At 47.5% G+C, this 24,390-nt stretch overlaps 1 protein-coding gene across 3 annotated transcripts in view; it reads left to right on the forward strand.

Annotated features, from left to right (window-relative positions):
* LZIC (leucine zipper and CTNNBIP1 domain containing) overlaps window positions 1-24,390 on the forward strand; it is a 104,373-nt gene that overhangs the window by 319 nt on the left and 79,664 nt on the right. The window contains exon 1 of one of the 3 annotated variants that reach the window (XM_078642282.1): window positions 61-160. The exons of the other annotated variants lie outside the window; for them this stretch is intronic. The gene's annotated coding sequence lies outside the window, so the exon portion shown is untranslated. Of the gene's footprint in view, window positions 1-60; window positions 161-24,390 lie in introns of those variants that run through there. 3 annotated transcript variants of the gene reach the window in all.

The raw sequence follows: 24,390 nt of genomic DNA on the forward strand, positions 1-24,390 counted from the left end.
GGAGCTTATGCCAATATAAAACATGCCAATGTAAAAGCTGATCTCCAAAAGTATCCCCGTTCAAGCTTCGTGACACGACTCGCAACGTTTTGTAGCAGAGTAGCTCCTTTGTGTCTCCTTGTCACCCGGACACTTTTTCCACTCCTCGGATTTGATACTAGTAAGCCGATTGCACTAATACACCTGAACGTGATTACTGGTAAAAGAAAATCCCATAACTGGGAAAACAGAGTCTTGATGACATGTTCAAACTAAGCATGAGATTTAAGTATGTGATATAAGTCATGCCAACACTGATTTTTGGCTGCACACAGCTAATGTATATCTTAATTGCAACGTGACTTTATTTTACCTTTCTGTCCTATTTGTTTACAGGTAGTGGTGTATAATGTAAAATATCCTTCCTATTGAGAAGGAAAGTTTTAATTAGATTAAGGACACAGAGGCGAGGATTATGCCTGTCTTTCCTCAGTTTAATTTAACAGCAGTTGTTACCAAGTACATATCCCAAAGAACGCGGAAATAATCATGCAGCACAGTAACCACGGGTTCCACCAAACACAGCAGTCCTTGCATCATAATTCCCCTGTCCAAATCATGTCTTCTTTTTTCTTGCGAGGAATTCTTAACCTCCCGTTCATTCCTCTGATCCAATCCTAGTAAAATGATACACATCTATTATACCCCGTTCTTTCAGCATACATATATCAAGTCAATTCGCATCTTTTAAAAACACGTTATATAAAGCAATTTTTTTTTACTCGAGATAACATTTAACATAATAAAACAACATGATATTTTCATGGACTTATATTACAAAAATGCTATCACTGAATTTTAATAAACATATTCTTAATGAAGTAACTTGTGGTGGGAAAAATCTTTCCCATTAGTTTCCTGGGAGAAATAATTCTCGCCTCAGTGTCCTTTGAACCATTCCTTTTGATAACTTGACAATGTTACATTCTGTCAGGTTTGGGGGTAAAAATATGCATGTTCAAAGCCCTCATATCACCAAGGACAGAGCTTTGGAAATGGTCTTGAAGTAAAATTTCTCAAAGGTTGTTTCTAAAGACCAGTCCTTTGCAATCATAATAGTCTCCAGTTGACGTCCCACTGTGACAGCTTTGGAGGCCATAGCGCCTCTTGTTGAATGTGCTCAGAAGCAGACCACGTCTATGCCTGCATCTGGCATAATCCACGTTACCCTCCTAGCGATGGAAGGAGATTAAAACCTTTTTGAAAGGTTTCTTTACTACTATCAGAAGTTGTCTTCTGCTGCTGCAGTCTGATTTCCATTGTCATGTAATTATAGACCTTCTCACAGCATACCACAGACAACTTTGGTTTGACTGCAAATGATTGGTACAAGATCAATCTTCTGTTATCCTTGGTCCTTCTGGCAATGGTAAAGGTGACCTATCCTGCGTGAACATTTTTCCTGAGATGTCTAGTGCCCTGACATCTGATTTTGTTGTCTTGTTGGGCCAACACTAAATGTAGAACCTTATTAATTTCCCATAAATTGGCATACATAGGTTCTGTTGGTTTAGACAGTCTTATTCCTCTCATTAGTTTACACACCCAGGGATTTTTCCCCACCAGGGGCTCATTCACTTTGTGATGTCCTGCAGAGATTGCCAATTGGAAGGTATTGGTCTGCAGGCTAGTCCTGATGCTGCTTTTTCTGACAAGAAATTTAGAACAATTCCTGCCCCCAGATGATCCAGTCATTTATCCAAACGCCAACACCACTTCCTCCAAGTTTAGCAATAGGTATTAATTGTGTTACTTTCCCAAGCCTTGTGTATGAAGTCTGCAGCAACTTTCAAAATTCCTTAGTTCATCCAATGCCCCCTGAATTCCTCCACACCATCAGTCTGAGGTGGCCATCTAGAACAATAGAGTGAGGCTGATCCCTGCAATCTGTCAGAATATCTTGTTGTGTAGTTCCCACTAATCCGTAGGATCTGCCTGTTTGTTAGACAACATAAACTTTGGGTGATGTCCCCAGACTGATTCCAAGCATCCCCACAGGATATGTTGGCATTGAGACTAGCTAGCTCGGGGGGCGTGGCTTGCACGCTGAGGGTGATGGCGGCGTGAGCCCGGAGCTCCGCGCCTGTTCCCCACATTAATCCTGCCTGCTGCTGCGGGGTGCCCGGCGCTGTGCCTGGAAGTCGTCGGGCCGAGCGTGGACATTGCTGGAGCATTAGCGGAGCGATCAGGGGGCCGCTGAGGAGACCGACCTCCGCCGCACTGCAGAGCCGCCGGGGCCGAGCCGGAAGAATGCCCAAAATGGCGGCCGCAGCGACGGACTCGGGACGGACTGCCTAAACTGTGGGCCGACGCCTGGGGACAAGGCGGGGACCCGCCGAGGACCGAAACCGGTGAGGAGGCGCCCCTTCCCCCCCCCCCGGGGGCCCTGTGAAGTTCTCTCCCGGAGGGTCCGAGGAGCAGCGGAGGGGCCGCGAGCGAGCGGCCCGGGACAGCTGCGGGGAGAGCGCTGCGCGCTGCGGATACCCTGAGGCCTGGCGGACGCGGCTGGGGCCCGGAGCACCGGAGGAATCCTGCACACTCCCCCCCCTCCCCCCCCTGGACTATGCGGTGAGCCAAAGAGCAGAGCGACACGCAGGGGGGGTTGAGAGAAGTTCGGAAGGGGGAGAGGGCCCAACGTCCAGGAGCACCCTGTATTGACCGCGAGGGAAGCCAGCACGCCAGGGGGTGACTAGGACTGCCTGCCGGGGGGCCACGGGAGCTAGTGAGCCTTGGCCCCGGATAGTGGCGGACGTCTGCTGGGAGTACACTTATCCTTGGCGGCGCTGCGACACCGAAGCCCCACCACTCACGGCCCGGAGCACCACGCACACACCCCCCTGGTGTCTGCCCCCTACCCGGCGACACTAATTGCCGACGCTGGACACCTGACCAGGGAGAGGGGCCTTGCCTTGCGAGTGTTCGCGCCACGCTGACGGAACAGCGAACCGAGTGGGTGCTGCCCCGAGACCACGCGCAGGCCATTATGGGGAAGCCAAAAGGCAAGCAAGGGGAGGCGGCGGCTTCGGGAGCGGCGGAGGGAGACGTGGGAGAGCCCCCGGACCTGAAGGGGCTACAGGATCGTATCCTGGAGGCCATTACAGCAACGAGAGAAGCGCTGCATAACGACATTGCGCAGGTGGCGTTGGGGCTCGGCCTGCTCCGAGCCGACCACGACAAGTTAAAAGACAGAGTGTCGGAGACTGAGGGGGCCCTGAAAGTCCTGGCTCCGGCCCACAAAACTCTTGAGGGAAAACTCACGGAGGCTCTTACCCGGATTCAGATATTAGAGCGTCGAGCAGAGGATGCGGAAAACAGAAGCCGTCGCAGCAACGTGCGAATCGTAGGTGTGCCGGAGAGCGAAGGGGGGACGGACCTACTGGCCTACTGCGACAACTGGCTACGAACTGCGGTGGCACCTGAGGGCTTGTCGCCTTTCTTTACCCTGGAGAGAGCTCATCGGGTCCCGTCCGGACCACCCAAACCGGGCCTGCCACCGAGACCTATCGTGGCTAAACTGCTACACTACAGGGACAGGGACCTGCTACTACAGAGGGCCCGAGACGATGGACCATTCCAAATCGCGAACAGTAGAGTAACGCTGTTCCCGGACTTCACGTTCGAAACGCAGAAGCAGCGGGCCTCCTTCCTGTCGATCAAGAAAGAGCTGCGCACAGAGGGGATCCAATACTCATTGCTGTTCCCAGCCAGACTCCGGATTGTGGTGGACGGCAAAACAATATTCTTCAACCTGGCCGCTGACGCTTGGGACTGGTGGGAATCCTACAAAGCGGGTACGGATGGCGCCAAGGTTCGGGAGGAGAAGGAAAGGGAACGGGAGAGAGCGCCGGCGGGGCCGCGCCAATCGCAGAGACTGCGCAGGCGACGTCGCGGAGCCGGGAAACCGACCGCTTCGCAAACGGAAGCCGAGCGCAAAGCCGCGCTGCAGGCAGTGATCACCATTGGGATAGGGGGTGGCTCTCAATCCACACGAGGCACGGACACAGAGACGATCATATCGGGCTCGGAGTCGGACCTCTCGGGGGTCCATGATGCCAAGGATCCGGTGGTGACACCGCAAACAGCAGAAGGAATCCTGAACAACTGACCTGGACCTGTTGGGTAAGGGGAATGGGACTTGAGGGGGGTCCACCCGCGTAGCGGGAGAATTGGCTCCAGGCATGGGCGCTGGGTGGCTAGCTATGCGCTGTTCTCCGTAGTGGGGGGATAGCGGCGGGCCTGGGACATGCAGCCCCCTCTTGGGCGAGGCCTCGCTCCGCACGCCCTTAAGGCGATTGCAGCTTCGGCTGTGAACTAAATACCTGGGGGTTCTGGTTAAGGGAGTTTGGATGGGGTCTGGTATCTTGATATTGGGGCCTGTTCTGGGGGGAGGGGGAACACCACAGTTGGGGTTTGGTGATGGGGGGATTCTGCAGACGCTGATCTTAACTTTCTCAGGGGTTGACCAGTTGGGAGGGTTTGTTTGGGGACGGGGAGGGACCATCATCCGCGGGAGTGTGCATAGGGAGGGGGGGAAGAACCGTGACTTATGGAACAATGGCTAACTCGAATGTATTGAAATGCATGACCTGGAACGTGAGGGGTCTACACACAATGCAGCGCAGGCATAAAGTGCATGCCTACCTACAGAGAAGGGGGATTCACATAGCGCTCTTACAGGAGACACACATCACGAAGCAGGAAGGGGTGGCACTACAGAGGAGATGGCGGGGGCAGGTTTTTCACACCTCTTACTCGGCCTATGCAAGGGGCGCTCTGATCTGGGTAAGGGCGGGGACGCCTTTTCAAATGACTAGACAACTAATAGACCCAGAGGGAAGATTTGTAGTAGTGGAGGGCAGGTTTCGGGGTAAGACTATAGTTCTATGCAGTGTATATGCCCCGAATATAGACCAGTTAACCTTTTATGCGAGCTTGTCAGGGACACTGGCGCACTTCCTGGTGGGTCCGATACTCATGGGAGGGGACTTTAACTCCGTGGCGGATGTGCAATTGGATAGGTCCCACCCGCCCTTGAAAGATTCCCCGGTGTGCCGCGTAGCTAAGGGCAGGCAAGAATGGCAAGAGAGCTGGGGGTTGACTGATGTATGGAGAGCGCAGCACTCAACAGACCGAGATTACTCGTTTTACTCCGGGGTACACGAACTCCACGTTAGGCTGGATGCGATATTGTGCACACGAGACGTGCTGACGCAGGTTGCCTGGTCGGAATACCTGACGCGAACGGTCTCGGACCACAATCCGCTCTTAATCCACTTAGACTGGATGACGGACAAGCCTAGGGTGCCAACCTGGAGGCTCCGGCCGGAGACTTTGGAAGACCCGATATTCGGGGCGGCCCTGGAGGAGGGGTTGACACAATACTTCGCCAATAACGAGGGTTCCACGAGCTCTAGAGCAGTGGAGTGGGATGCCTTCAAAGTGGTAGTGAGAGGACAGTGCATCACACAGTTCGTAGGCACGAGGCGGGTGCTGCTGACCGACCTTGAGAGGGCAGACGCCAAACTGAGGGTGGCGGAGAGGGACCGCCCAGGCAGGCCGGAGCTGCAGGGCACGGTTAGCTCGGCCAGGGAGGCGGTGGCGGCTGAAGTGGAAAGGCTACGGGCTTATGATCACCGGGCGTACATGCTGAGAGCTCATGTAGAAGGCGACCGGTCGGGCACTTTGTTGGCGTGGCTCTCCAATCCCACGAAGCGCTGCTCCCCTGTCTTGCAACTTGCCGGGGAGGGGGGTAGTCTGTCCTACACCCAGTCGGCCATAGTGGACGGCTTTCAGGGATACTACAAGACACTTTATAGTAGCACCCCGGGCGACCGGGAAATGGAGACGGAGGCTTTCCTGGATGACCTCACCCTACCGCGCCTAGAAGACGAGCAGGCGACGGACTTGGGAAGAGACATCGACTTGGGGGAAATCCGAACAGCTATTAAATCCATGGCCCGTAATAAGACGCCAGGTATAGATGGCCTGCCCATCGAATTTTATGGCAAATATGTCGACGCCTTGGCGCCGCGGCTTCTGGCTGTGTACAAAGAAGCAAGGACCACGGGTCGCCTCCCCCCATCGATGCGGGAAGCGATAGTCATCCCGCTATTGAAACCTGGCAGAGAAGGAAGTAGTCCATCCTCCTATAGGCCGCTCTCGATGCTCACAGCCGACTATAAAATCTTGAGCTCTATACTAGCATCGAGACTCCTACCGCACATGACCACTCTAGTCCACGAGGACCAGAACGGCTTTATCCCTACCCGGAACACGACATTGAACATCAGAAGGCTTATCCGACTCATGGAAGAACTGCGGGAGGGGAGTGGAACCCCACTTGCCCTCTCGGTCGATATAGAAAAAGCATTCGATAGTCTAGAGTGGGATTATTTGTACGCAGTCATGGCACGTTTCGGGCTGGGCGCAGGCTACATCCGGTGGACACAAGTGCTGTACACGGCGGCCGTGGCGAGGGTGCGAGTTGGATCCTTGGTGTCCCATCAGTACCCAGTGGAGAGGGGCACCCGGCAGGGTTGCTCCCTGTCCCCATTACTGTTCGCTTTAGCGATCGAACCGCTGGCTGTGGAAGCCCGCAGGGGGCGATACTTCACAGGTGTGCAAACTGGCGACGGGCGACAGTTTATCTCGCTGTACGCCGATGATCTCCTGCTGTTCCTGGACAATGACGCGACTGAGCTCGAGGGGGCGGAGGAGCTGCTGGGACGTTTTGGCGACCTCTCGGGCCTCAGAGTTAATTGGGCGAAGACGAGCCTCTTTCCACTGAAGGAGGACGCGGCCCGCCCAGAACACAGACCGCTGCTTCACTGGGAGCCGACTTGCCTCCACTATCTTGGAGTATACGTCTACCACACAGCGACGGCTTTATTTGAGGGTAACGTGGAGAGATGCGTCAGGGGGCTGAAGGGTAACATGGCATTCTGGGCCACGCTTCCGCTATCCATAGCTGGTAGGATAGCACTGCTGAAAATGGTGGCCCTCCCGCGGCTGCTATATTACTTCCGAACGCTTCCGATCTGGATCCCCAGCTCCTTTTTCCGCCGACTTCGCTCCCAACTGACTTCCTTCCTGTGGGGGACGGGCAGGTGTAGAGTGGCGCTGGCGACACTCACCCGCCCGAAAGATGAGGGCGGCTTGGCGTTCCCGGACTACGAGCTCTATTATCTCGCTGCCCAATTGCAGATTTTCACGCAAGAGGTGGCTCGGGTCTACCGGGGCCCGGAAGATAAACGACTGCGGGGCACGCCACGACACATACTAGCCTATATCGCGCTAGGACAGAAACTCGCCGCTCGGGATCTGTCCCTTGAACAGAATACATTTCGGCGTTGCTGGAACAGAGCACAGAAGCGGGCAGGGATTCAGCACCCCTACGCACCGGAGATGCCACTGGGCATGCTGACAGCGTTGCCCCATGGAGGCGATTGGTCCCGACTGCTGCAATGGGAGGAGGTAGGAATACAGGTGATAGGGGACCTTTTCGAAAACGGGGAGCTCCTCCCGTACTCGGCCCTCCAGGAACGCTTCGATCTCCCACGCGGGGGCTATCTCCTTCATGCAGCCGTGACGAGAGCCATGCAGAAACACTGGGGAATGGGACTGGCGGAGCCGGAGATGGCCATGGCGTGCCAATACACCATGATGGCGGCGGGAACGGTGAAAGCGGTATCTTGCTTATACAATAGAATGCTCCACGAGCACCTGCCGCCCCTCGATGCGCTGAAACTCAAATGGGAAACTGACCTAGGTAAGCCCATCCCGGACACGACCTGGGCACAGTTGGTGCGGAGGGCGCGAAATAGCACAAGGAACGCCCGTTTTCAAGTTATCCATTACTACATTCTACACAGGGCGTACATGACCCCTGGGAGAATCCTGAGGTACTTAGGCGCGACTGATGCGAGGTGCCCCCGCTGTGCGACAGATGGGGCCGAGCTGGTGCATATGCTCTGGTCATGCCCGGCCCTAACAGACTATTGGCGAGCCGTGGGTGAATCCATGAACGAGGTGACGGACCGGACTGTTGACTTTGATGCGGCGGCGTGCATCCTGCATTGGTTTCCACACACCCCCAAAAACAAGCTCTCGAGCAAGTTCATCGATATGGGTTTAATGGTAGCCAAGCGTGAGATCACCAGGAACTGGAAGGCAAGGGCGAGCCCGACGTATAGGAGGTGGCACAACGAATTTCTGAAATGGGCGGCCTGCGATAGCACGCACAGGTATCAGATGGCGCGTAGAACAGCTAATGAGAGAGCGCTGGAACAAGCAACGGCCTGGGAGGTAATGGTACAGGGCCTCAGGGATAGTGGTACGGCGGATGATGAGGGGGACCCAGACGTGGCAGGGATCAGCACAGTACAATAATCTGGAGATAAGAGTACAGGTGGAGGAGGAAGCCTGAAACCCGAGGTTAGGGACACACAACGGGAGGCTCCCGCGCGGATGGTGGGTTGGGAGGAGGGAACAGGGGGAGGGGGGGGGCAAGGTTACTCGAACCTGGGGGGAAAGTTGGGGGGGGAGTTCGGGGTTTCATTAGGTGAGGACGGAAAAGTAGGCACACACACAAATCCGAGTCCACACTCCTGAGGAAGAGCAACCAGGCATGGGGGTGCGAAATTTCTGCCGCCGCCCGGCCCCCGGGATGTGGGCCTGCAGGCTGTGTACACGAAACATTGATGAACCTGACTGTAGCACCGTGAATGATGCTGAAAATGTGCAACTATTGGCCTGTGTAATGTATGTCTACAATAAAAATTACTTTAAAAAAAAAAAAAATTGAGACTAGCTAGCTCACAGTAGCACCATAAGCCCCCCTAACCCTACCAAGTAGAGAATGGTTTCTGGCAACCACTAAACATGACAACCCTGATCCCTCAGGGATCGTGCTAACTGATCAGTACCCTCTCGCTCAGTCACTCGTGCTCCTTTTTTCTCTGAAAAATATACAGTGAATACACACTGGGACGTGTTCAATATATTTATTGAACCAACGTTATTCTTGTATAGAATGCACATGCTGCGATAATCAGTAGACAGAAGCAGATAAAAGTGATTACAAGCGCCAAAAGAGTAAGTAGCAGATATTGTTCTCCCATGGTGCTAAAACAATGCATATTTGCAGGCTTATACAACAAGGAAGTAATCAGGTGTACTCCTACTATGCAAGCCCTACTCTGTGTGTCTAGAGTATGAGTAGGTATAGAACCAAGAATCATCCCCCCAAGGGATGATCCAACCCCACTATTTGGTGGGAGAGAATGTAGGACCCCATCTTGGTAACACACTGGCCACCCCTCACTGAGATGTCAGACCGCTGCGTGGTGAAGTCTCAGCATGCAGGGACCTTCAGTGTCAGCCGGAGTGCCTCCTCTGCTTATTCTCTAAGAGGTTCATTATTTATAATGAAAAGCATCCTTGCAATGCACATATAGATTAGCAATATTATGGATTTGTAGATAGCCCTGTCGTCCCGTGGATGAAGATAGAACAACATTTGTACATCATGCATAAAGGCCTTGTACTTTGTGTTTGAGGAGTTGTGATAATGTTATGCAAAGCCAGATGTGTAAACAGAAGTAGTTTCAGATAAATTAATCCATAGTTGTCACGCACGTAAATATGTGCAAAAGGTAACAGCAGTAATGTTATTGTGCAAAAAGAGGACAATGTAAGTGAATATGCAGCTTCACTACATGGGCCTAACTCTGGGATAGCGCTATCGGGCCCCTCGTGATTGCACCAGTAGATTTGGGAACCATGCTTGTGATCTCCAAATGGATAGTCACCAGAATCAGATCTGCTGTTTGTTATCTCACTTGGGCTGAGAACCTGGCAATCATGATTAACAGTGGAAATACATAAGTCTGATTGCCCAACCGATCATGCAGGAAGTCATCCATTTTTGCCGCCCGTAGATATGGTTTCCGGCTCAAGTAATCTGGAAGCTGATTATTGACGCTGGATTAATAAGGTCAGTTTTGCACGGACCCCATCTGGATATCAGTGTCTTTAATCCTTGCAACTTCAGTTTCCAATTGCTTGAGTCCCTCCTGAATCTCAAATTCCAGTCTACTACTTTAATTTGTTTTTCTGACAAGTATTTATCTTTCACCGATATTTGACTCTCCAGACAGGTGCCAGAAATCTGTCGCTAGTTCTGCTAGGTTTCTGAACTTAGTATCTCTCAGTTGTTTGATGTATCTCACTACAGATGCATTGTCCATTTTCAATAGTACACAGAAAGACAACATGTTTTTCATGAGGTATTTGAAGGCAAACAAGCCCACTAGAAATGCCAGACAATTTATAACCCCCATCCATCTTTCTCACCTGAAAATGTCTCCGTACCTGGCTCCCCAACCCCATTGGCTAGCCTCTGATTCTTTAACCATGTCCTGTGAGGCTCCAGATGTTGCTTTACCATTCCACACTTCCATATGATTCAGCCGCTACTAGATTTCCATTCTGGCTTCCAACAATAGCTGTATGATCTTGAGCACTTCTCTCATCTACTGAGATGATTCGCCTTGAATCGCTGAAGAGCTCTGGGAATCTGGGAAGACTTATTGACGCTGGCAGAAGACCCTACTATTCTGGAAAGTTGTGTGAGGGACAAGGGAGCACACCTAGCTTATTGTTTATGACGCATCAAATGGCCTGTAGCAGAGCAATTATCATGTTCCGAATGGATGAAAGTTGATATCGACATTGATCGATCAGTAGGAGATCATCCAAGTAAATGATCAGTCTGATGCCTCTTGTCCTCAAGTATTCCAGCACAGGACTTAGCAACTTGGTATAGTATCGGGGGTCTGAGGACAGTCTGAATGGTAGGGTTTGAAACTCGTACATCTGGTCCCCCCACCAGAATTAAAAAAATCTCCAGTGTGGGTGTAAGATGGGAACTGTTCGATGGGCATCCTTCACATTGAACCTAACCATCCAGTCCTCCATAACCAGCACATCAAACAAACATTTGCAATGCAATAGGTCTGGCATTTGTGAGAGTTAGAGCCATTGGTTTTGTAAACAAGAATGTCTTTTACGTATGTGTTTGTAGTGCAGTGGCCTTTGGACCTTCAAAGTGTTTAGCAATGCAGTATATCATCCTGGGTGATCTGCTGCCAGGGATTGAATAGCCATGGAATTACTATACAGGAGGTCATGCAGTCTGAAATAGAAATACATGCTTGCCCCTGCAAACATTTATGGACACATTTCAAGGCTAGTAAGTGCACAAACAGAAAGGCAAGTGTCTTGATGCAAGTGACCAGCACTATACCAATTTGTGTGCAACTGCATAACTAGAGTATTGAACAGCTTGAAGAATGAGTGTGAGGGTCACAATAAGATGACAGATTTAATACACCACACGCTGAAAAGTATGCACTGAATTTAGAAGCACAATTGTTTGAGCAGTGTATGAACCTTGCTCTATTTGAGTTCACGGACTGCCTTCATTCACTGTGTTGTATTGCAGTCTTAAAAAAATGTAACTGCATTACCCTTTCTCCATTTTAAATAAGGACTTGTGATGTGCAACGTAAATGTCACTCCTTTGGAACCTTATAAGTGTTTAGCTATGCAGCACATTAACCCCCCACTGGGCAACTTCTGTAATGGAATTGTATTTGCTCTATATAACAATGTAAGAAATAATAAGGAATTAAAGGAGTAGTGCTTGCTGGTTTTTGAGGTGGGGGAAATTATGCACGCTGTAGAGTGATTAAATAAAGCATGTTTGTATGTGAGGGCCTACTATCCGCTCCTGCTGGTGTATTTTTTGTTGGCACTTGTTTTCATAAGGTAGATGCTGAAGGTCACGCTTTCTAATTCTTATAAAGCACTCCATTCATGAAAGTGTTTCAAAACCCTGCTATTAATCCAAATAATGTTACTACTATATCTCAGGTGATTATGATGCCTGGGGTGGGTGTGCCTCTGAATATCGAACCCGTAGTATTTATGGGATACAATATCAATGACAGAATATTCAAAATAAAATGTCAACAGGCGAGTAAGTCTACTGTGCACTAGAAACGTTCTGACATGCAACTGGCTAGGTCATCTGTAAGGGCACATGGTCCATAACCCTTAGACTGCAATAGCTCACTCATATTAAGTTGATGGCCACATGACTTGCACCATATATAATGTGTAGTGTCCCTCTGCTTCTAAAACATATTCTTTGCATATATGTGTGCACACACAAACAACTTCGTATACAGACAATGTCCTGATAAAGCATCACAGTCTCACTTTTAATTATATCGTTTTATCGTTATATCGTTTTTTAAAGCGTCGAGTTTCAGTTTATGGTAACATCAGAGCACTAAAATAGAACAGCAAAATAGAAATAAAGTAATAGGAGTAAATTAGAGTCTAGTTAGGCGCAGAATGTCCCCCCAATATAGCATTCTCCACTGGCTGGCACAGGAAGAGTTCTTCAGGTGGAAGACCAATTGAATAGATCAGTGTGGAGAAGTTTCTTGACTAGGAGATAGTTTGCTTCTGCTCCTAGAAAGGTACCTGAGTGTTCCAGAGTTTAGGACCCTGATCTGCTGGTGATCATCCACCATAATACTGCCACTTGAAACGGCATTCGTGAATTGATGAGCGATAGTAGGCTGAAGGTTCTTGGCTCGGAAGAAAGGGTACCTTTAAAAGTGGGCAGAAGCTTTGTTTCAAAAGGCCTAGTGTACAATATAAAGCACTTTGAACCCGATCCTTGATTCCACCGGTAGTGAGTGGAGCGGCTGCATAAATGGATGTAAGGGACCATCCTACTAATCATGTCACTAGGAAAAACCCTAGAAGCACATTCTAGAATTCTTAACATTGGTAATTGTTGCTGGAACAGTATCGGCCAAATACACTGCTACTTTATTTTTCAATCAGGAGCCCCTTTAAATGAACATATTTTCACAGGTTCAGGTATTCTCAGTGTACTGAAGCAAGTTTTCGATGAAAGTGTGTAAGTATTGAAACAGACACAGGTAGCTCCTTTGAAGACAAAACAGTATTTAATTCCGGTTAATTTTACGCGGTGTATACACACTGCTTGTAGCACTGGGCAGTGCACATACTTGCATACATTTATACATTGTGAACTGCACTTGAAATACATACAGATTGCCCAAACGCCCTTCATGGCTGCCAAGGTTTCAGATTGCTAGGTGTGACATTTTAGGAATTTCTGTGAAATTATGAGTGACATTTCATCAACTATGAGTGACACTTTCTCGCGCGCAAAATCAAGCAAAAGGAGGGGAAACATATAAATAGCAGCAATTACACCCATTTGAGCAACCAGAAACTAAGATCATCTTAAAACTTATGAAAAGCACCAAAAATGGAAGACCTTGACATTAGGGGTTTTCCTGGGATGAAAAAAATGGGGAGTCTCTAAAACGGGCATGCATGACCTATGGAATTAAGTGTATGACTTAAACACAAACTACATTTCTTCACTGGCAGCACTTTGCTGGAAGAATTACGTTTAAAACAATTTTATGGCCAGCTTATATCAGACTTCACAACCGGGGCATAAATGTGCATGGTGTAATCCTGTGGTAAAAATATCCCCCTTAACAACTAGGTCCTGAAACTCTTCCTATGAAACTGAGGAAATGAATGAACAAGTCAAGTTCACGGGGCTTTAAAGACATCACTCAACTCAGCTTGGAGGTGTAGGGATGCCACCAGCTGGAAACGACAGTGCTCTAGCGAATCCCCTTTGACATTAAAGTACAATTTACTGCCAAGACCGAACAAGCATTTGCAATGCAATAGGTCTCGCATTAGGAAATTTAGAGCTATTGGTATTGTAAATGGCAATATTTTTTATTTCTGTGTTGGTTTTTAAAATAGCTAAATTAATAGCTTTGACATTTACAATGCCAATAGTTATAACTTTCGCAAATGTGACACCTATAGCATTTGTAATGCAATATGTGTTGTATTTACGTGACTTTGATGTATTGCTATTACAAATAACAATGGCTTTTAAATAATTAATACTTAAATAAAAGTTATTGTAATTTATAATAGCACTAGCTTAAACTTTTGTAAATAACTTTTGTGAAGATTATGTTCAGTGTATTTTATTGTGACGAAAATCCAAGAACAGAAGTGAAATATTAACATCTTTCTGTGACATTTGTACTAAAGCTTGAAAAATTGAGAGAACATATTTGAACCAGTTGTTGTTCAATGGGCCATTATTTGTAGCTGTAAATATTGGCCTCCTGATACTTAACAAAGTTTGTAGATGCGCAACGGTTAAATTAAAAGTGACATGCTAGAACCAAACAGTATTACTTGAAATAGAAAAGGCGCTTCCTGAATGTGTGTACATGCTTGATCTATATGCCCTCATTGCCCCGGTATTGCAAAGTACCGTAATGAAATAACAGTAAATGAAATATCTATTTAGAATTCTATGTCTGATTTGTGAAACTGCGGGTGAGGGCAGATAAGTGCAGCATATGCGGCTTTACAAAGGAGTCAATAAAATAACATGACACGATGAAGCACGCGGCCTATTATAAATGTGAAATATGCTGTGGTACAAAATATCTAAACGTGCTTCGTGAGTGTGTCCATTATTGAGCACAGGGCCCATTGTAAGTCATAAATGCGCTGTCATTAAAAAAATGTAAAGGTTCCTGGAATGCGCTGTGTGAAAACAAAAGTTAAACGTACGGAAGGAGTAAACTTAAATAAATAACATACTATGATTAAACACGCGGCGTACTGCAAGTCTGTATTGCGCTGTGGTAAAAAAAAAAAAAAATCACCGCCTAGCCTGTCAGCCTTCTCCTTGGGCTCCGAGACTCTGTCCAAGGGTGGCGTGAAGCCCCAGTCTGTGTTGGACTGTAGTGCAGGTTCGTCGGACGCAGAGGACCGTCCGGGACCAGAGCGCAGGGTCTGCGGGGAAGTTCGGAGTCTGGTCACGGCACCGGAGAGCCGCCTGACCGCAAGGGAGTGCCCCGCTCCTTCGAGGGAGAGATAGGGAGAGGGGAGGAGACCGCAGGGAGGAGCTAAGGGAGGAACGTGAAGTTAAGAGGGTGGGGCACTGCTGGAGCCGAGGACGGGGCAGCGGCGACTTCCTGCAGAGGAAAGTTAGCAGCTAGGACGGGAAACGACACCGAAGAGATAGAGGAGCACCGCGGCCCACGAGACAGAGAGCGGAGCATGGAGAGGCAGGTAGGGAAAGGACCTGGAGAGAGCCTTAGGCAGAGGGAGGACAGTAAACTACAGAAGGGGAGGCGAGAGACGCCGAGGGAAGGATGCAGGCGAGAGAGACGCTGAGGGAAGGGGACACGAGCGAGGCGGAGGGAAGGGGACACGAGAGAAGCGGAGGGAAATAAACGGGAAAGACACTAACGCGGCATGGATGCGAGGCACTGCAGCCAGTTTCACTTTCATTCATTGAAGAGCGCGCACCAGGCAGGGGATGTGCACGGCGCCGGCTGGGCGTGCGCGTGCACGCAGTGTAATCCAGCCGAAGAGAAGCTCGTGGCAGTTTCTTGTCCTTCATTCCCCCGAGTCAGCTAGCTATAAGTCTCCACCTGGACGCATCCTTTGGATGCGAATTCCAGGCTCGACCTAAAAACGGGGGAGGGCAATAACATGGAAAACACAGACTTTTGAAAAAAAGTATTTGTAAAACCTAATAGGGCTCAGTCAATTAAAGTACTAGCCAGCAAAGTTACCAATCACAGGGGTCAAGTGGTATTTATCTCACTTGCTCGAGGTGTTCAGTAATCCACTTATCACCAATTTAAGATTTGATCTTAACCAGCGAGTAACATCACCTCAAGAAAACCACGAGGGCTGCGGCAGAGGCGAGTGCATGTCTGTTATGTTGGCGGAAGACAGGCTGAGTGTTAAAGCAGTTCTGGCGCCTAAAAAATGCTTTCATTTCTCAAAGCACGTTATAAATAGAAGATTGGGACGCTTGTATTTTCTAAATGGCAGAGTATTTTCTGAAGGTTCACAGGCTGAGATGCCAATATGTTCCAAAGGTAAAATGCAGCTTTTCGAGCATTATGTCTAAAAATCGAAAATTGGTTAGTATTTCCTACTATGATAGCACTGCAACAACATCTTCGGTCGAATTTGCACTAGCTATAAAACTGTTCAAGATGTAGTGGGCCAACACTGCGCAGCAGGATATTAACCCAAGGCCAGAGAAATAAAGGCTACGCCGGCGCCCTTGGGTCAAACTCCCTGCCGGTCCAGAATTTTAAGAAGACCTTAAAGGTTACACTCACTCAGAGAGGCCGGTCGGCTTGATAATTAAGCATTTTAGGGCTGCTGACTTCAACTTTGTGCAGACTGACTGCATGCAGAGGTGTTCTATGTAATTTTAGGCTGCTGGCTGAATGACGCACTTCAAAAAGGAAAGTACATTAGGCAGCCGATAAACAAGTCACACTTTAATCACTTACTCTGTTAGCTGCTGCGCACACCATTGATGCAGATCTCCCTGGTGGAACAGGTTACAGAATAAACTGCGGCTGCTGAGGTTGAGCCCCATGGGCTGGGATCGGGCCTTCCCGCTTGCCGACATGCTGCCTGGTGCCAGTGACTCTGGGAGTGGAACCGGGGAGGGGGCGAACTCACCCAGCTGGTACTGATCTTTATCTTGATGTTTCTGTGTACAGCAGCCATGTGCGTTGTGCAGTTACATAACGGCGGGTGAAAGCAGGGCCCATTGGTCCTGCTGAGAGGAGCGCCGGCGGCCAGACAGCTGAGGTGCGAAGAAAAGTATCCATGACTCTGGCGATTGCCTGTACTTCCCCTCCTCCCCCACTGCAATCGGTGTTACTCTGTGATGTGACGTGACTTCAGTCACTGGCTGCAGCACTCTCACTCGCTCCCGGCTCGGAAAGAAGTATTCTGCCCCCAAAGTATCCTGACCCATGATTTCGGCGCCACCCGCTAACCATTAATGAGCAGCAGGCCTCCACCTCCAATTTAACTCTCGGCGCGTTCCCACATGGCGCCACGGCCAAGTTGTCAAAAGACAATTTAACTGCAGCAGCCAGGCGAGGGGCAGGCCCCGTCCGAGTCTCTAGGAAGCAGGGCAGAGCAAAAATGTAACATAGTAGCACTGAGAGCAGTCAGTGCACGTCAGATCTTGAACTGTTAGGTACGGAGCTTGCTGGCAATGAATTGCTGCGCCCGGGTTGGGCACACGGCACCCAGGTGTCAGAGGCACCAGCGCGCGCGCTAGCACCTGGCAGAGATTAAGGCAGCCAGTTTCAGAGCTGTCAGGTCAGGGCAAAAATGCGTGACAATGCATTTCAGTGCGGTGAAGCGGTAACACCACACTGAAATGCGTTCGTGTCACGCCTGATGCGTGATACTTGGCAGGATTGTCCCTTCTCTGTGTGGCAACTCCATCCACAGGTAATTTAAATGTGTACGGTAGTAACGGTACAAAGCAAACCTGCATTTCTAGGAGCTCCACAGGTGCTGGATAAGTCAGTAAGCAAGGACACCAGTAGCAGACAAGGTCAGACTCTGTGTCAGGGAATTATTGCCTGTGATGGTGTGTCCTGTGGTTCAGCTGTCCCATTGTGTGCTCCTGAATGAATAATTTTTACTCTGTGTGCCGTGGCTACGTTATTAGCCAAGATTGTGAGTGCATAAACACAGGACTTTGTCCAAGATGATGTCAGGATTTTGTGTCACAAAAAAACAACGCACAATCAACAGAAACCATCTGATTTTATGCAAGTTACCAGGAAAGTACCTTCTAGCATCCGTCTTGGAATTTGGAAGATGGATTTTGCGGTCTGTGACGCAGGAAATGAAAGGGGCTCATAAATGAAACCGATGCCTCCATAATACCTACGGTTTCGATATGATTGCTCGCCTAGCTCAAAGTTAAAGGCTGTTTGTAAAGCACCAAAAAACAGAAACAATCACACATCAAACGTGAACTACTGTAACACCTACTACAAGGTAGTGTTGATGAAAAAGCATTTCCAGCTTCCTCCTCATGCCATTAACAGGGAGAGAACAAAAGGGGATAGGGTCCATAGGAACGTAGTAGGGGCTAGACCTTTTATGAAATATACACCAAAAAGTTTGCCCAAACCACAATTATTTAGAATAAGTCTTTTAGAGGGTTATAAACACTTTTATTATATCTAACCTCCGCACAACTGTTTAGTGCCAGTTTTTTTTCGATTTTTCAAATATTTCTCATAAATTAGCAAAAATCAAGACACAATGTACAATCAAATATTTACACAACTATACAACACTTTGCACATAGAGACATATAATATCAACAAAATATATCGACTGACATGTCTACAACAAACATCCTACAAACATTGCTACATCACAAAACAGTAATTCCACAAACATAAAGCATTGACTGAAAAAAAAAATTTTAAAGCATTGGCTGAAATTTTTTTTAACAAATGGGGGAATATAAGCAAATAAATGGCTCAAGGAATAGTAATGTCTGGACCGGCCGATCCTAGTGACTTGAAGGTAGTAATTTATTCCACCCAAATAAGCTGCCGACGCGTTTCGAAACCAGACTCAAAGTTGCTGGTCTCTCATCAGGGCTGTTACTCTTTGTATCTGGAAGATGCAAAGACACAGAGTTTTAATGTTGGATTCATTAAAAACCTCGAGGCTTCAGTTGTAGGCTACACCAGAGATAATGTGCTACATACCAGACTTGTTTTGAGGAAGGATTAGACTATCTTTTCCTCACACCGGGCACAGTATTTTGTCGCACTTATGATAATTCACTACTGTAGCTGTCATGGGCTGGGTGGGGGAAACCTGACGAGTTGTGGGACAAATGACTGAAGCTCTTTCTATAAAATTTCCTAAAAGTTCGCACTGATGAAAATGTCAGTCAAAGTTTTTCCAAAAAAGATTACAGATTTGCACAGCACTTTGTTCTTTGCAAGTCCCAGGATTCTGACATTTGATTAACCTAGATTTGACTTCGGGTCTGTTTTTTTGCACAGCTCATCTTCAGTACTTACTTCATTTGGAGGAGATTTTTCATTCTGGCTTGAGGTCGAGTCTTCTGGATCTGAGATGCACTGCTCAGCCATGTCTACTTGTGTGTGTTTATCAGCTTTCTCTTTGACATCATACAGCCTATTGGACAGTGTGTCAGTTTTGCTGTCGATTGACCTAAGCCCACCATTCATTTCAAGCAGAAGTATCTTTGTTTTTACATCATCACATGATTGTGCGGCCCGAGGTGGACTTCACGCTTCCTCTGCACCATCTCCCGCATTCTGCTTCTCAGTCCATCTTGAATCAAAGGGAAGTTTGCTTTGCTTCCTATCGCCTTTATCCGTTTTCCAGGTTTTGGTTAAGACATCAAAGATCATCTGGTAAGCAGTCCATACAGTGTGGCAGGAAACACAATTCAGGCTGTTGCCATTTGATCGGTAATTCTCGGAAGTCTTTCGCTTTTCTTCACCACACTCGTCGATCGCATGATAGCATTGTTGTGCAGCAGGGTCACTACACCAAAGAATATAGGAGTACATTCGATTCCTGTCTGGACCACCCATGAGTCCAGCTTGTGCTGCCACACCTGAGCAATTGGGACATGAAAGCCCCAGGACACTGTAATGTGCACCAATGATGTAGGCCAATGTGCAGGAGCCAATCTATGTCAGGGCAGGCCAATAGCCTGCATTGAGTGTGGCTGAGCTACTCACTTACATTATTCTCTGCGGTAGACTCTAAATCTGGTCAGGGAATATGCAACTACATGTTGCAATTTCAGCGCTGCCTAGATGGCGGCCATGCCATAGGCTCTGCTATCTATCCATCCTTATCCTTTGGATCCTTTCACTGCCTTTCTTTTGACACCAGGCAGTTCAGTCACAGGCGACCAGCACACAATGCGGGCAGCCGACGCAGCAGAGAGTGTGACCAGCCCCCCAATCTTACCAGTGACCCCTGTCACCACCAGGCCTCTGAGGGAGCATGTTGCACCTTCATCTGCCATTATTCCAGTGGTGTTTGCCACTCTCAAAGGATACTAGTTCTCAGGGTGCAGGATAATTTGGAAAGATTGTGCTGTGGGGCCTGGAGGCTGGCCATGCCCAAGCAACTTCATTGGTCCTTTGAATGCGTCAGCCAGTGGCATGCGTTTTGTAATAGTAGGCCTAGATTATTGTAGTAAATGGATTGATCTGAGATTTGTAACCGATGCCAAATCTAGGAAACTAGTTGAGTTCCTCAGGCTAGTTTTAGCAACTGAAGGGGTTCCTAGTGAAATGGTGATTGAGTACAGTTACAGTCAACAGATATGATAAGATTATTGAGAATGATTGTTATTGAGCACATTAAGTACCCACAAGGTAATGGACTAGTATAATGGATAAGCAGGTTGACCCAAGAACCATATAGTTTGCAGCAAATTAGTGATGTCTTTTTAAGAGGCATTAAAGATGCAGTTCTCGCCATATCGCACTGGTTCTTTCTGCCAAGTGCCTGGCACCTTGTGCTTGGACGTTTTATGCAGTAAAGCATAACGAACACTTAAACTTCTTTTCCGTGTTATGGAATACCATTCAGTTGATTTTAAAGCACCTGTTGTAAACTCAATTTGAAGTTACCATTGGGAGCTCAAAACCGTCAACTGTTCCTCGTGCTGAAATAGGATCCCTTCATAATGCCAATCTTAAACAGCTGTGCTTCACTGCTGCAGTGACACATTGGTTCTGTTCACAGCCAGTTTCCAGTACTCTGCTCAACATACAGGATGCCATCCCCCATATCCATGCTTGATGTCAAACTTTCTCAAATACATTTGATTTGTTGTTGAAAGTCAGGATGTGGACTTGAAACACAGTACCAACTCATAAACATGCCATTTGACAGCAATAATGTATTTGGCAAGGAAGTAAATGGTGCATTCACAGTGATCAATAATGACAGACATTGTATTGCTAAAGTGAAGGTTTTTCTTTAATAGAGGCACACCGCAGACGAAAGGACTATCAAGTTCCCAAAGGCAGCCCCTTTCACAGTTATATGTAGAAGTATGGTACCCAGGAACTCACCTGTATGGCAGCAGTCGGCCAACTCATTAGGAGGCTTCATTAGAGGCAACACTGGACAAGGTGATGCACAGCCCAAACAGTGACAGATGGTACCCTTGAGTGCGGCACCCCAGCCTGTTCTATTAGATAATTTTTATATATATATCAAGAAATGTGTCATGGCAGGCATTAGCCTGATGAACACTGAGTTTGATGGAAGTGATTAAAGCACTTTGAAAGCGCAATTTTGAGTATCTGCTTGTTGCAGTCCGTACCTGGATGGTCCCATCGAAAAAGGAGGTGGGCCAGGATTGAGATACGGGTATCTGGATACACAAACAGAAAAGCCTTCGCCTATGTGAAGCAAACAAATCCGGGAAAGCTCTGAGATCTTATTTAAAATTCAAAGCCCAGAGATACGCAATCAATACAATCAAGGGTGAAAAAGGAACTATCAACACAAACCCTAACAAAATTGTCAGGATTAAAGTCACTAAGTGACCAAGAGAGGGATTCCATTAATGGTCTAATCACGATGGAGGAACTTAAAACAGCCATTAAAAAGCTTAAAACTGGTAAGGCCCTGGACCCTGACGGGTACAGTGCATCTTTCTATAAGTCCTTTAAAGAACATCTACGTGGCCCTCTAATACTCCTCTTTCAGCAGTTTGCAACAACTGGACAAATAACTGGCACACCTTCGGAAGCTGTAATCACTGTTATCCCAAAAGAAAGAAAGGACGATTCGCTGACAAAAACATACAGGCCAATCTCTTTAATAAACCTAGACTGCAAAATATATGCTATGATTTTATCCGCCAGAATACAAAAACATATTGCTAAGCTCATCCATTCATCACAAACAGGATTCCTAAAACACAGGTTGTCCAGTGACAATACTAGAATCTTCTGTCACGTAATCGAGAAAGCAAAACTAATAAACTCCCCAAAAGTCGCTTGACCCAGGGCCAACCGCGAGATTCAAGGCATAGAATTCGGGAAGAATATATTCAAAGTAGCAGAATATGCGGATGACATTCTAGTGGTGTCCAAAAAGGCAACCATGGATATTCCAGCCCCTATGGAAGCGATTCATGAGTAGGCAGAAGTCTCAGGCTACACTCTCAATAGGGGTACAAAAGGGGGTGGTGATGGACGGAGGATCTGAACCAATCAAACACTCACACCGAGTCAAAAGATCTGGGCTTAATCCATCACCGTTCTTTAGCCCACTCTGCCACCCCAGTTCAGACATGGCTATATGCAAATCAGTCTGACCCTGAGCCTCATGGGAACAGTCCAGCCAGAACTGCCAAGCCATGCCTTCCCTGGACCGGAAACAAGCTTCCGAGGACCGGTTTCTGGCATTACAGCCGTCTTCAGCCCGGCTTGCTTGAATCCAGTGGCAAAGTGAGCAAGGGACTCACGTCTGAGCATACCCTGCCACAATTTGGCGGCCAAAAGCGATACAAAAGGGGGTGGTGATGGACGGAGCATCTGAACCAATCAAACACTCACACCGAGTCAAAAGATCTGGGTTTAATCCATCACCGTTCTTTAGCCCACTCTGCCACCCCAGTTCAGACATGGCTATATGCAAATCAATCTGACCCTGTGCCTCATGGGAACAGTCCAGCCCGAACTGCCAAGCCATGCCTTCCCTGGACCGGAAACAAGCTTCCGAGGACCGGTTTCTGGCATTACAGCCGTCTTCAGCCCGGCTTGCTTGAATCCAGTGGCAAAGTGAGCAAGGGACTCACGTCTGAGCATACCCTGCCACACTTATGGCGGTCAAAAGCGGTACAAAAGGGGGTGGTGATGGACGGAGCATCTGAACCAATCAAACACTCACACCGAGTCAAAAGATCTGGGTTTAATCCATCACCATTCTTTAGCTCTCAATATGGACAAGACTGAGGTAAAACTACTTAATTTATGTGGCTCCAAGGAGATCTTAGGCGAATCAGGACTGTCATGGCAACTGGGCTCAATAAAATACCTGGGCCTAGAATTCACAAATGTTCTCATCTCTACTTTAGAACAAAATGAAACCAATACTCATAAAAAATTGGCTGACCTCATAGAAGGATGGTCACCCAAATTCTTATCGTGGTGGGGGAGAGTCGAAACGGTTACAATTATGATCTTGCCTCTCATAAATTATCTCGTTAGCATACTGCCCATGATGCTCGCAGATTTTTTTTTTAAAAAGGTGGATAAGGCTATTAGTAACTTCATATGGCAAGGGAAAAAAGCAAGGATATCCACAATTAAGTTGAGGCTCGGTAAAAATAATGGAGGAGTAGGTCTACCTAATTTCAGAAATTATCAAATCGCATATCTTTGCAAACAAGGAGCTGCTTGTTTATGGATAACCCTAATTACAACCCCAATGAGTGGATGTAGAATTAAACCTCACTAAAGGAATTCCCCTACAAGCAATTATGACAATGCAGACCACTAAACTGGAGCACTCTAAATACATCATAATTAACACTAAAAAAGCATTAACAAGACTGGACACCCTCTCTACAACAAAAATGGGTGCTTCACATTTACAAGCAATCTGGAACAACCCCATGGTAAAAATGAATAAAGAAACCATATTTTGGAAAGAGTTGTCACACAAGGGTATTAACTTCTTTAAGGACCTATATAACAAGACTTCTCCTATACCTTTCTCCACACTTAAAAATTATAAAGGTTTAAATGAGTGAGATTTCTATGACTTTCTGTAACTGAAAGGGCAGGTCTCAAAGCTTAACTCTTATTTTTAACCCCCCCTCACTTCCCTCAAGACTTGCCCAATTAATGAGTTCTGGTCACACAGTCTCAAAGATCTACAAACTAGTGCTCCCCTTACCAGTTAAGCAACATTTGAGTAATGTAGCAAAATGGGAGGCAGAGCCAAACAGCAATACAATTTCTTTGTACTGGCTGCGAATACATACAATGCCCATCAAACACAAAATCTCCCCTACTCTTTCACAAACATAATTCATGATCATAAACAGGACATATTGGACCCCTGCAAGACTATTTAACCTAATTTAACACAGTCCCCACTATGCTGGAATTGCAACTCCGAAAAAGGTGATTTATCACATATGCTTCTGTTATGTCCTATGCTACAAAATTTCTGGAATCAAATTTTCTAATTCATCACACAGACATTTAACATCTCGCCAGTTAAAGAGCTATCATAAATATTAGCAGGCTTCTTAGATCCTGACCTGTCGGGGGAAGATGACCGTTTTCTGCTTGATTTAATTCTTAC

Source organism: Lissotriton helveticus, chromosome 5_1 (genome assembly GCF_964261635.1).
Source record: "Lissotriton helveticus chromosome 5_1, aLisHel1.1, whole genome shotgun sequence".
In the NCBI taxonomy this organism is placed as follows: Eukaryota; Metazoa; Chordata; class Amphibia; order Caudata; family Salamandridae; genus Lissotriton; species Lissotriton helveticus.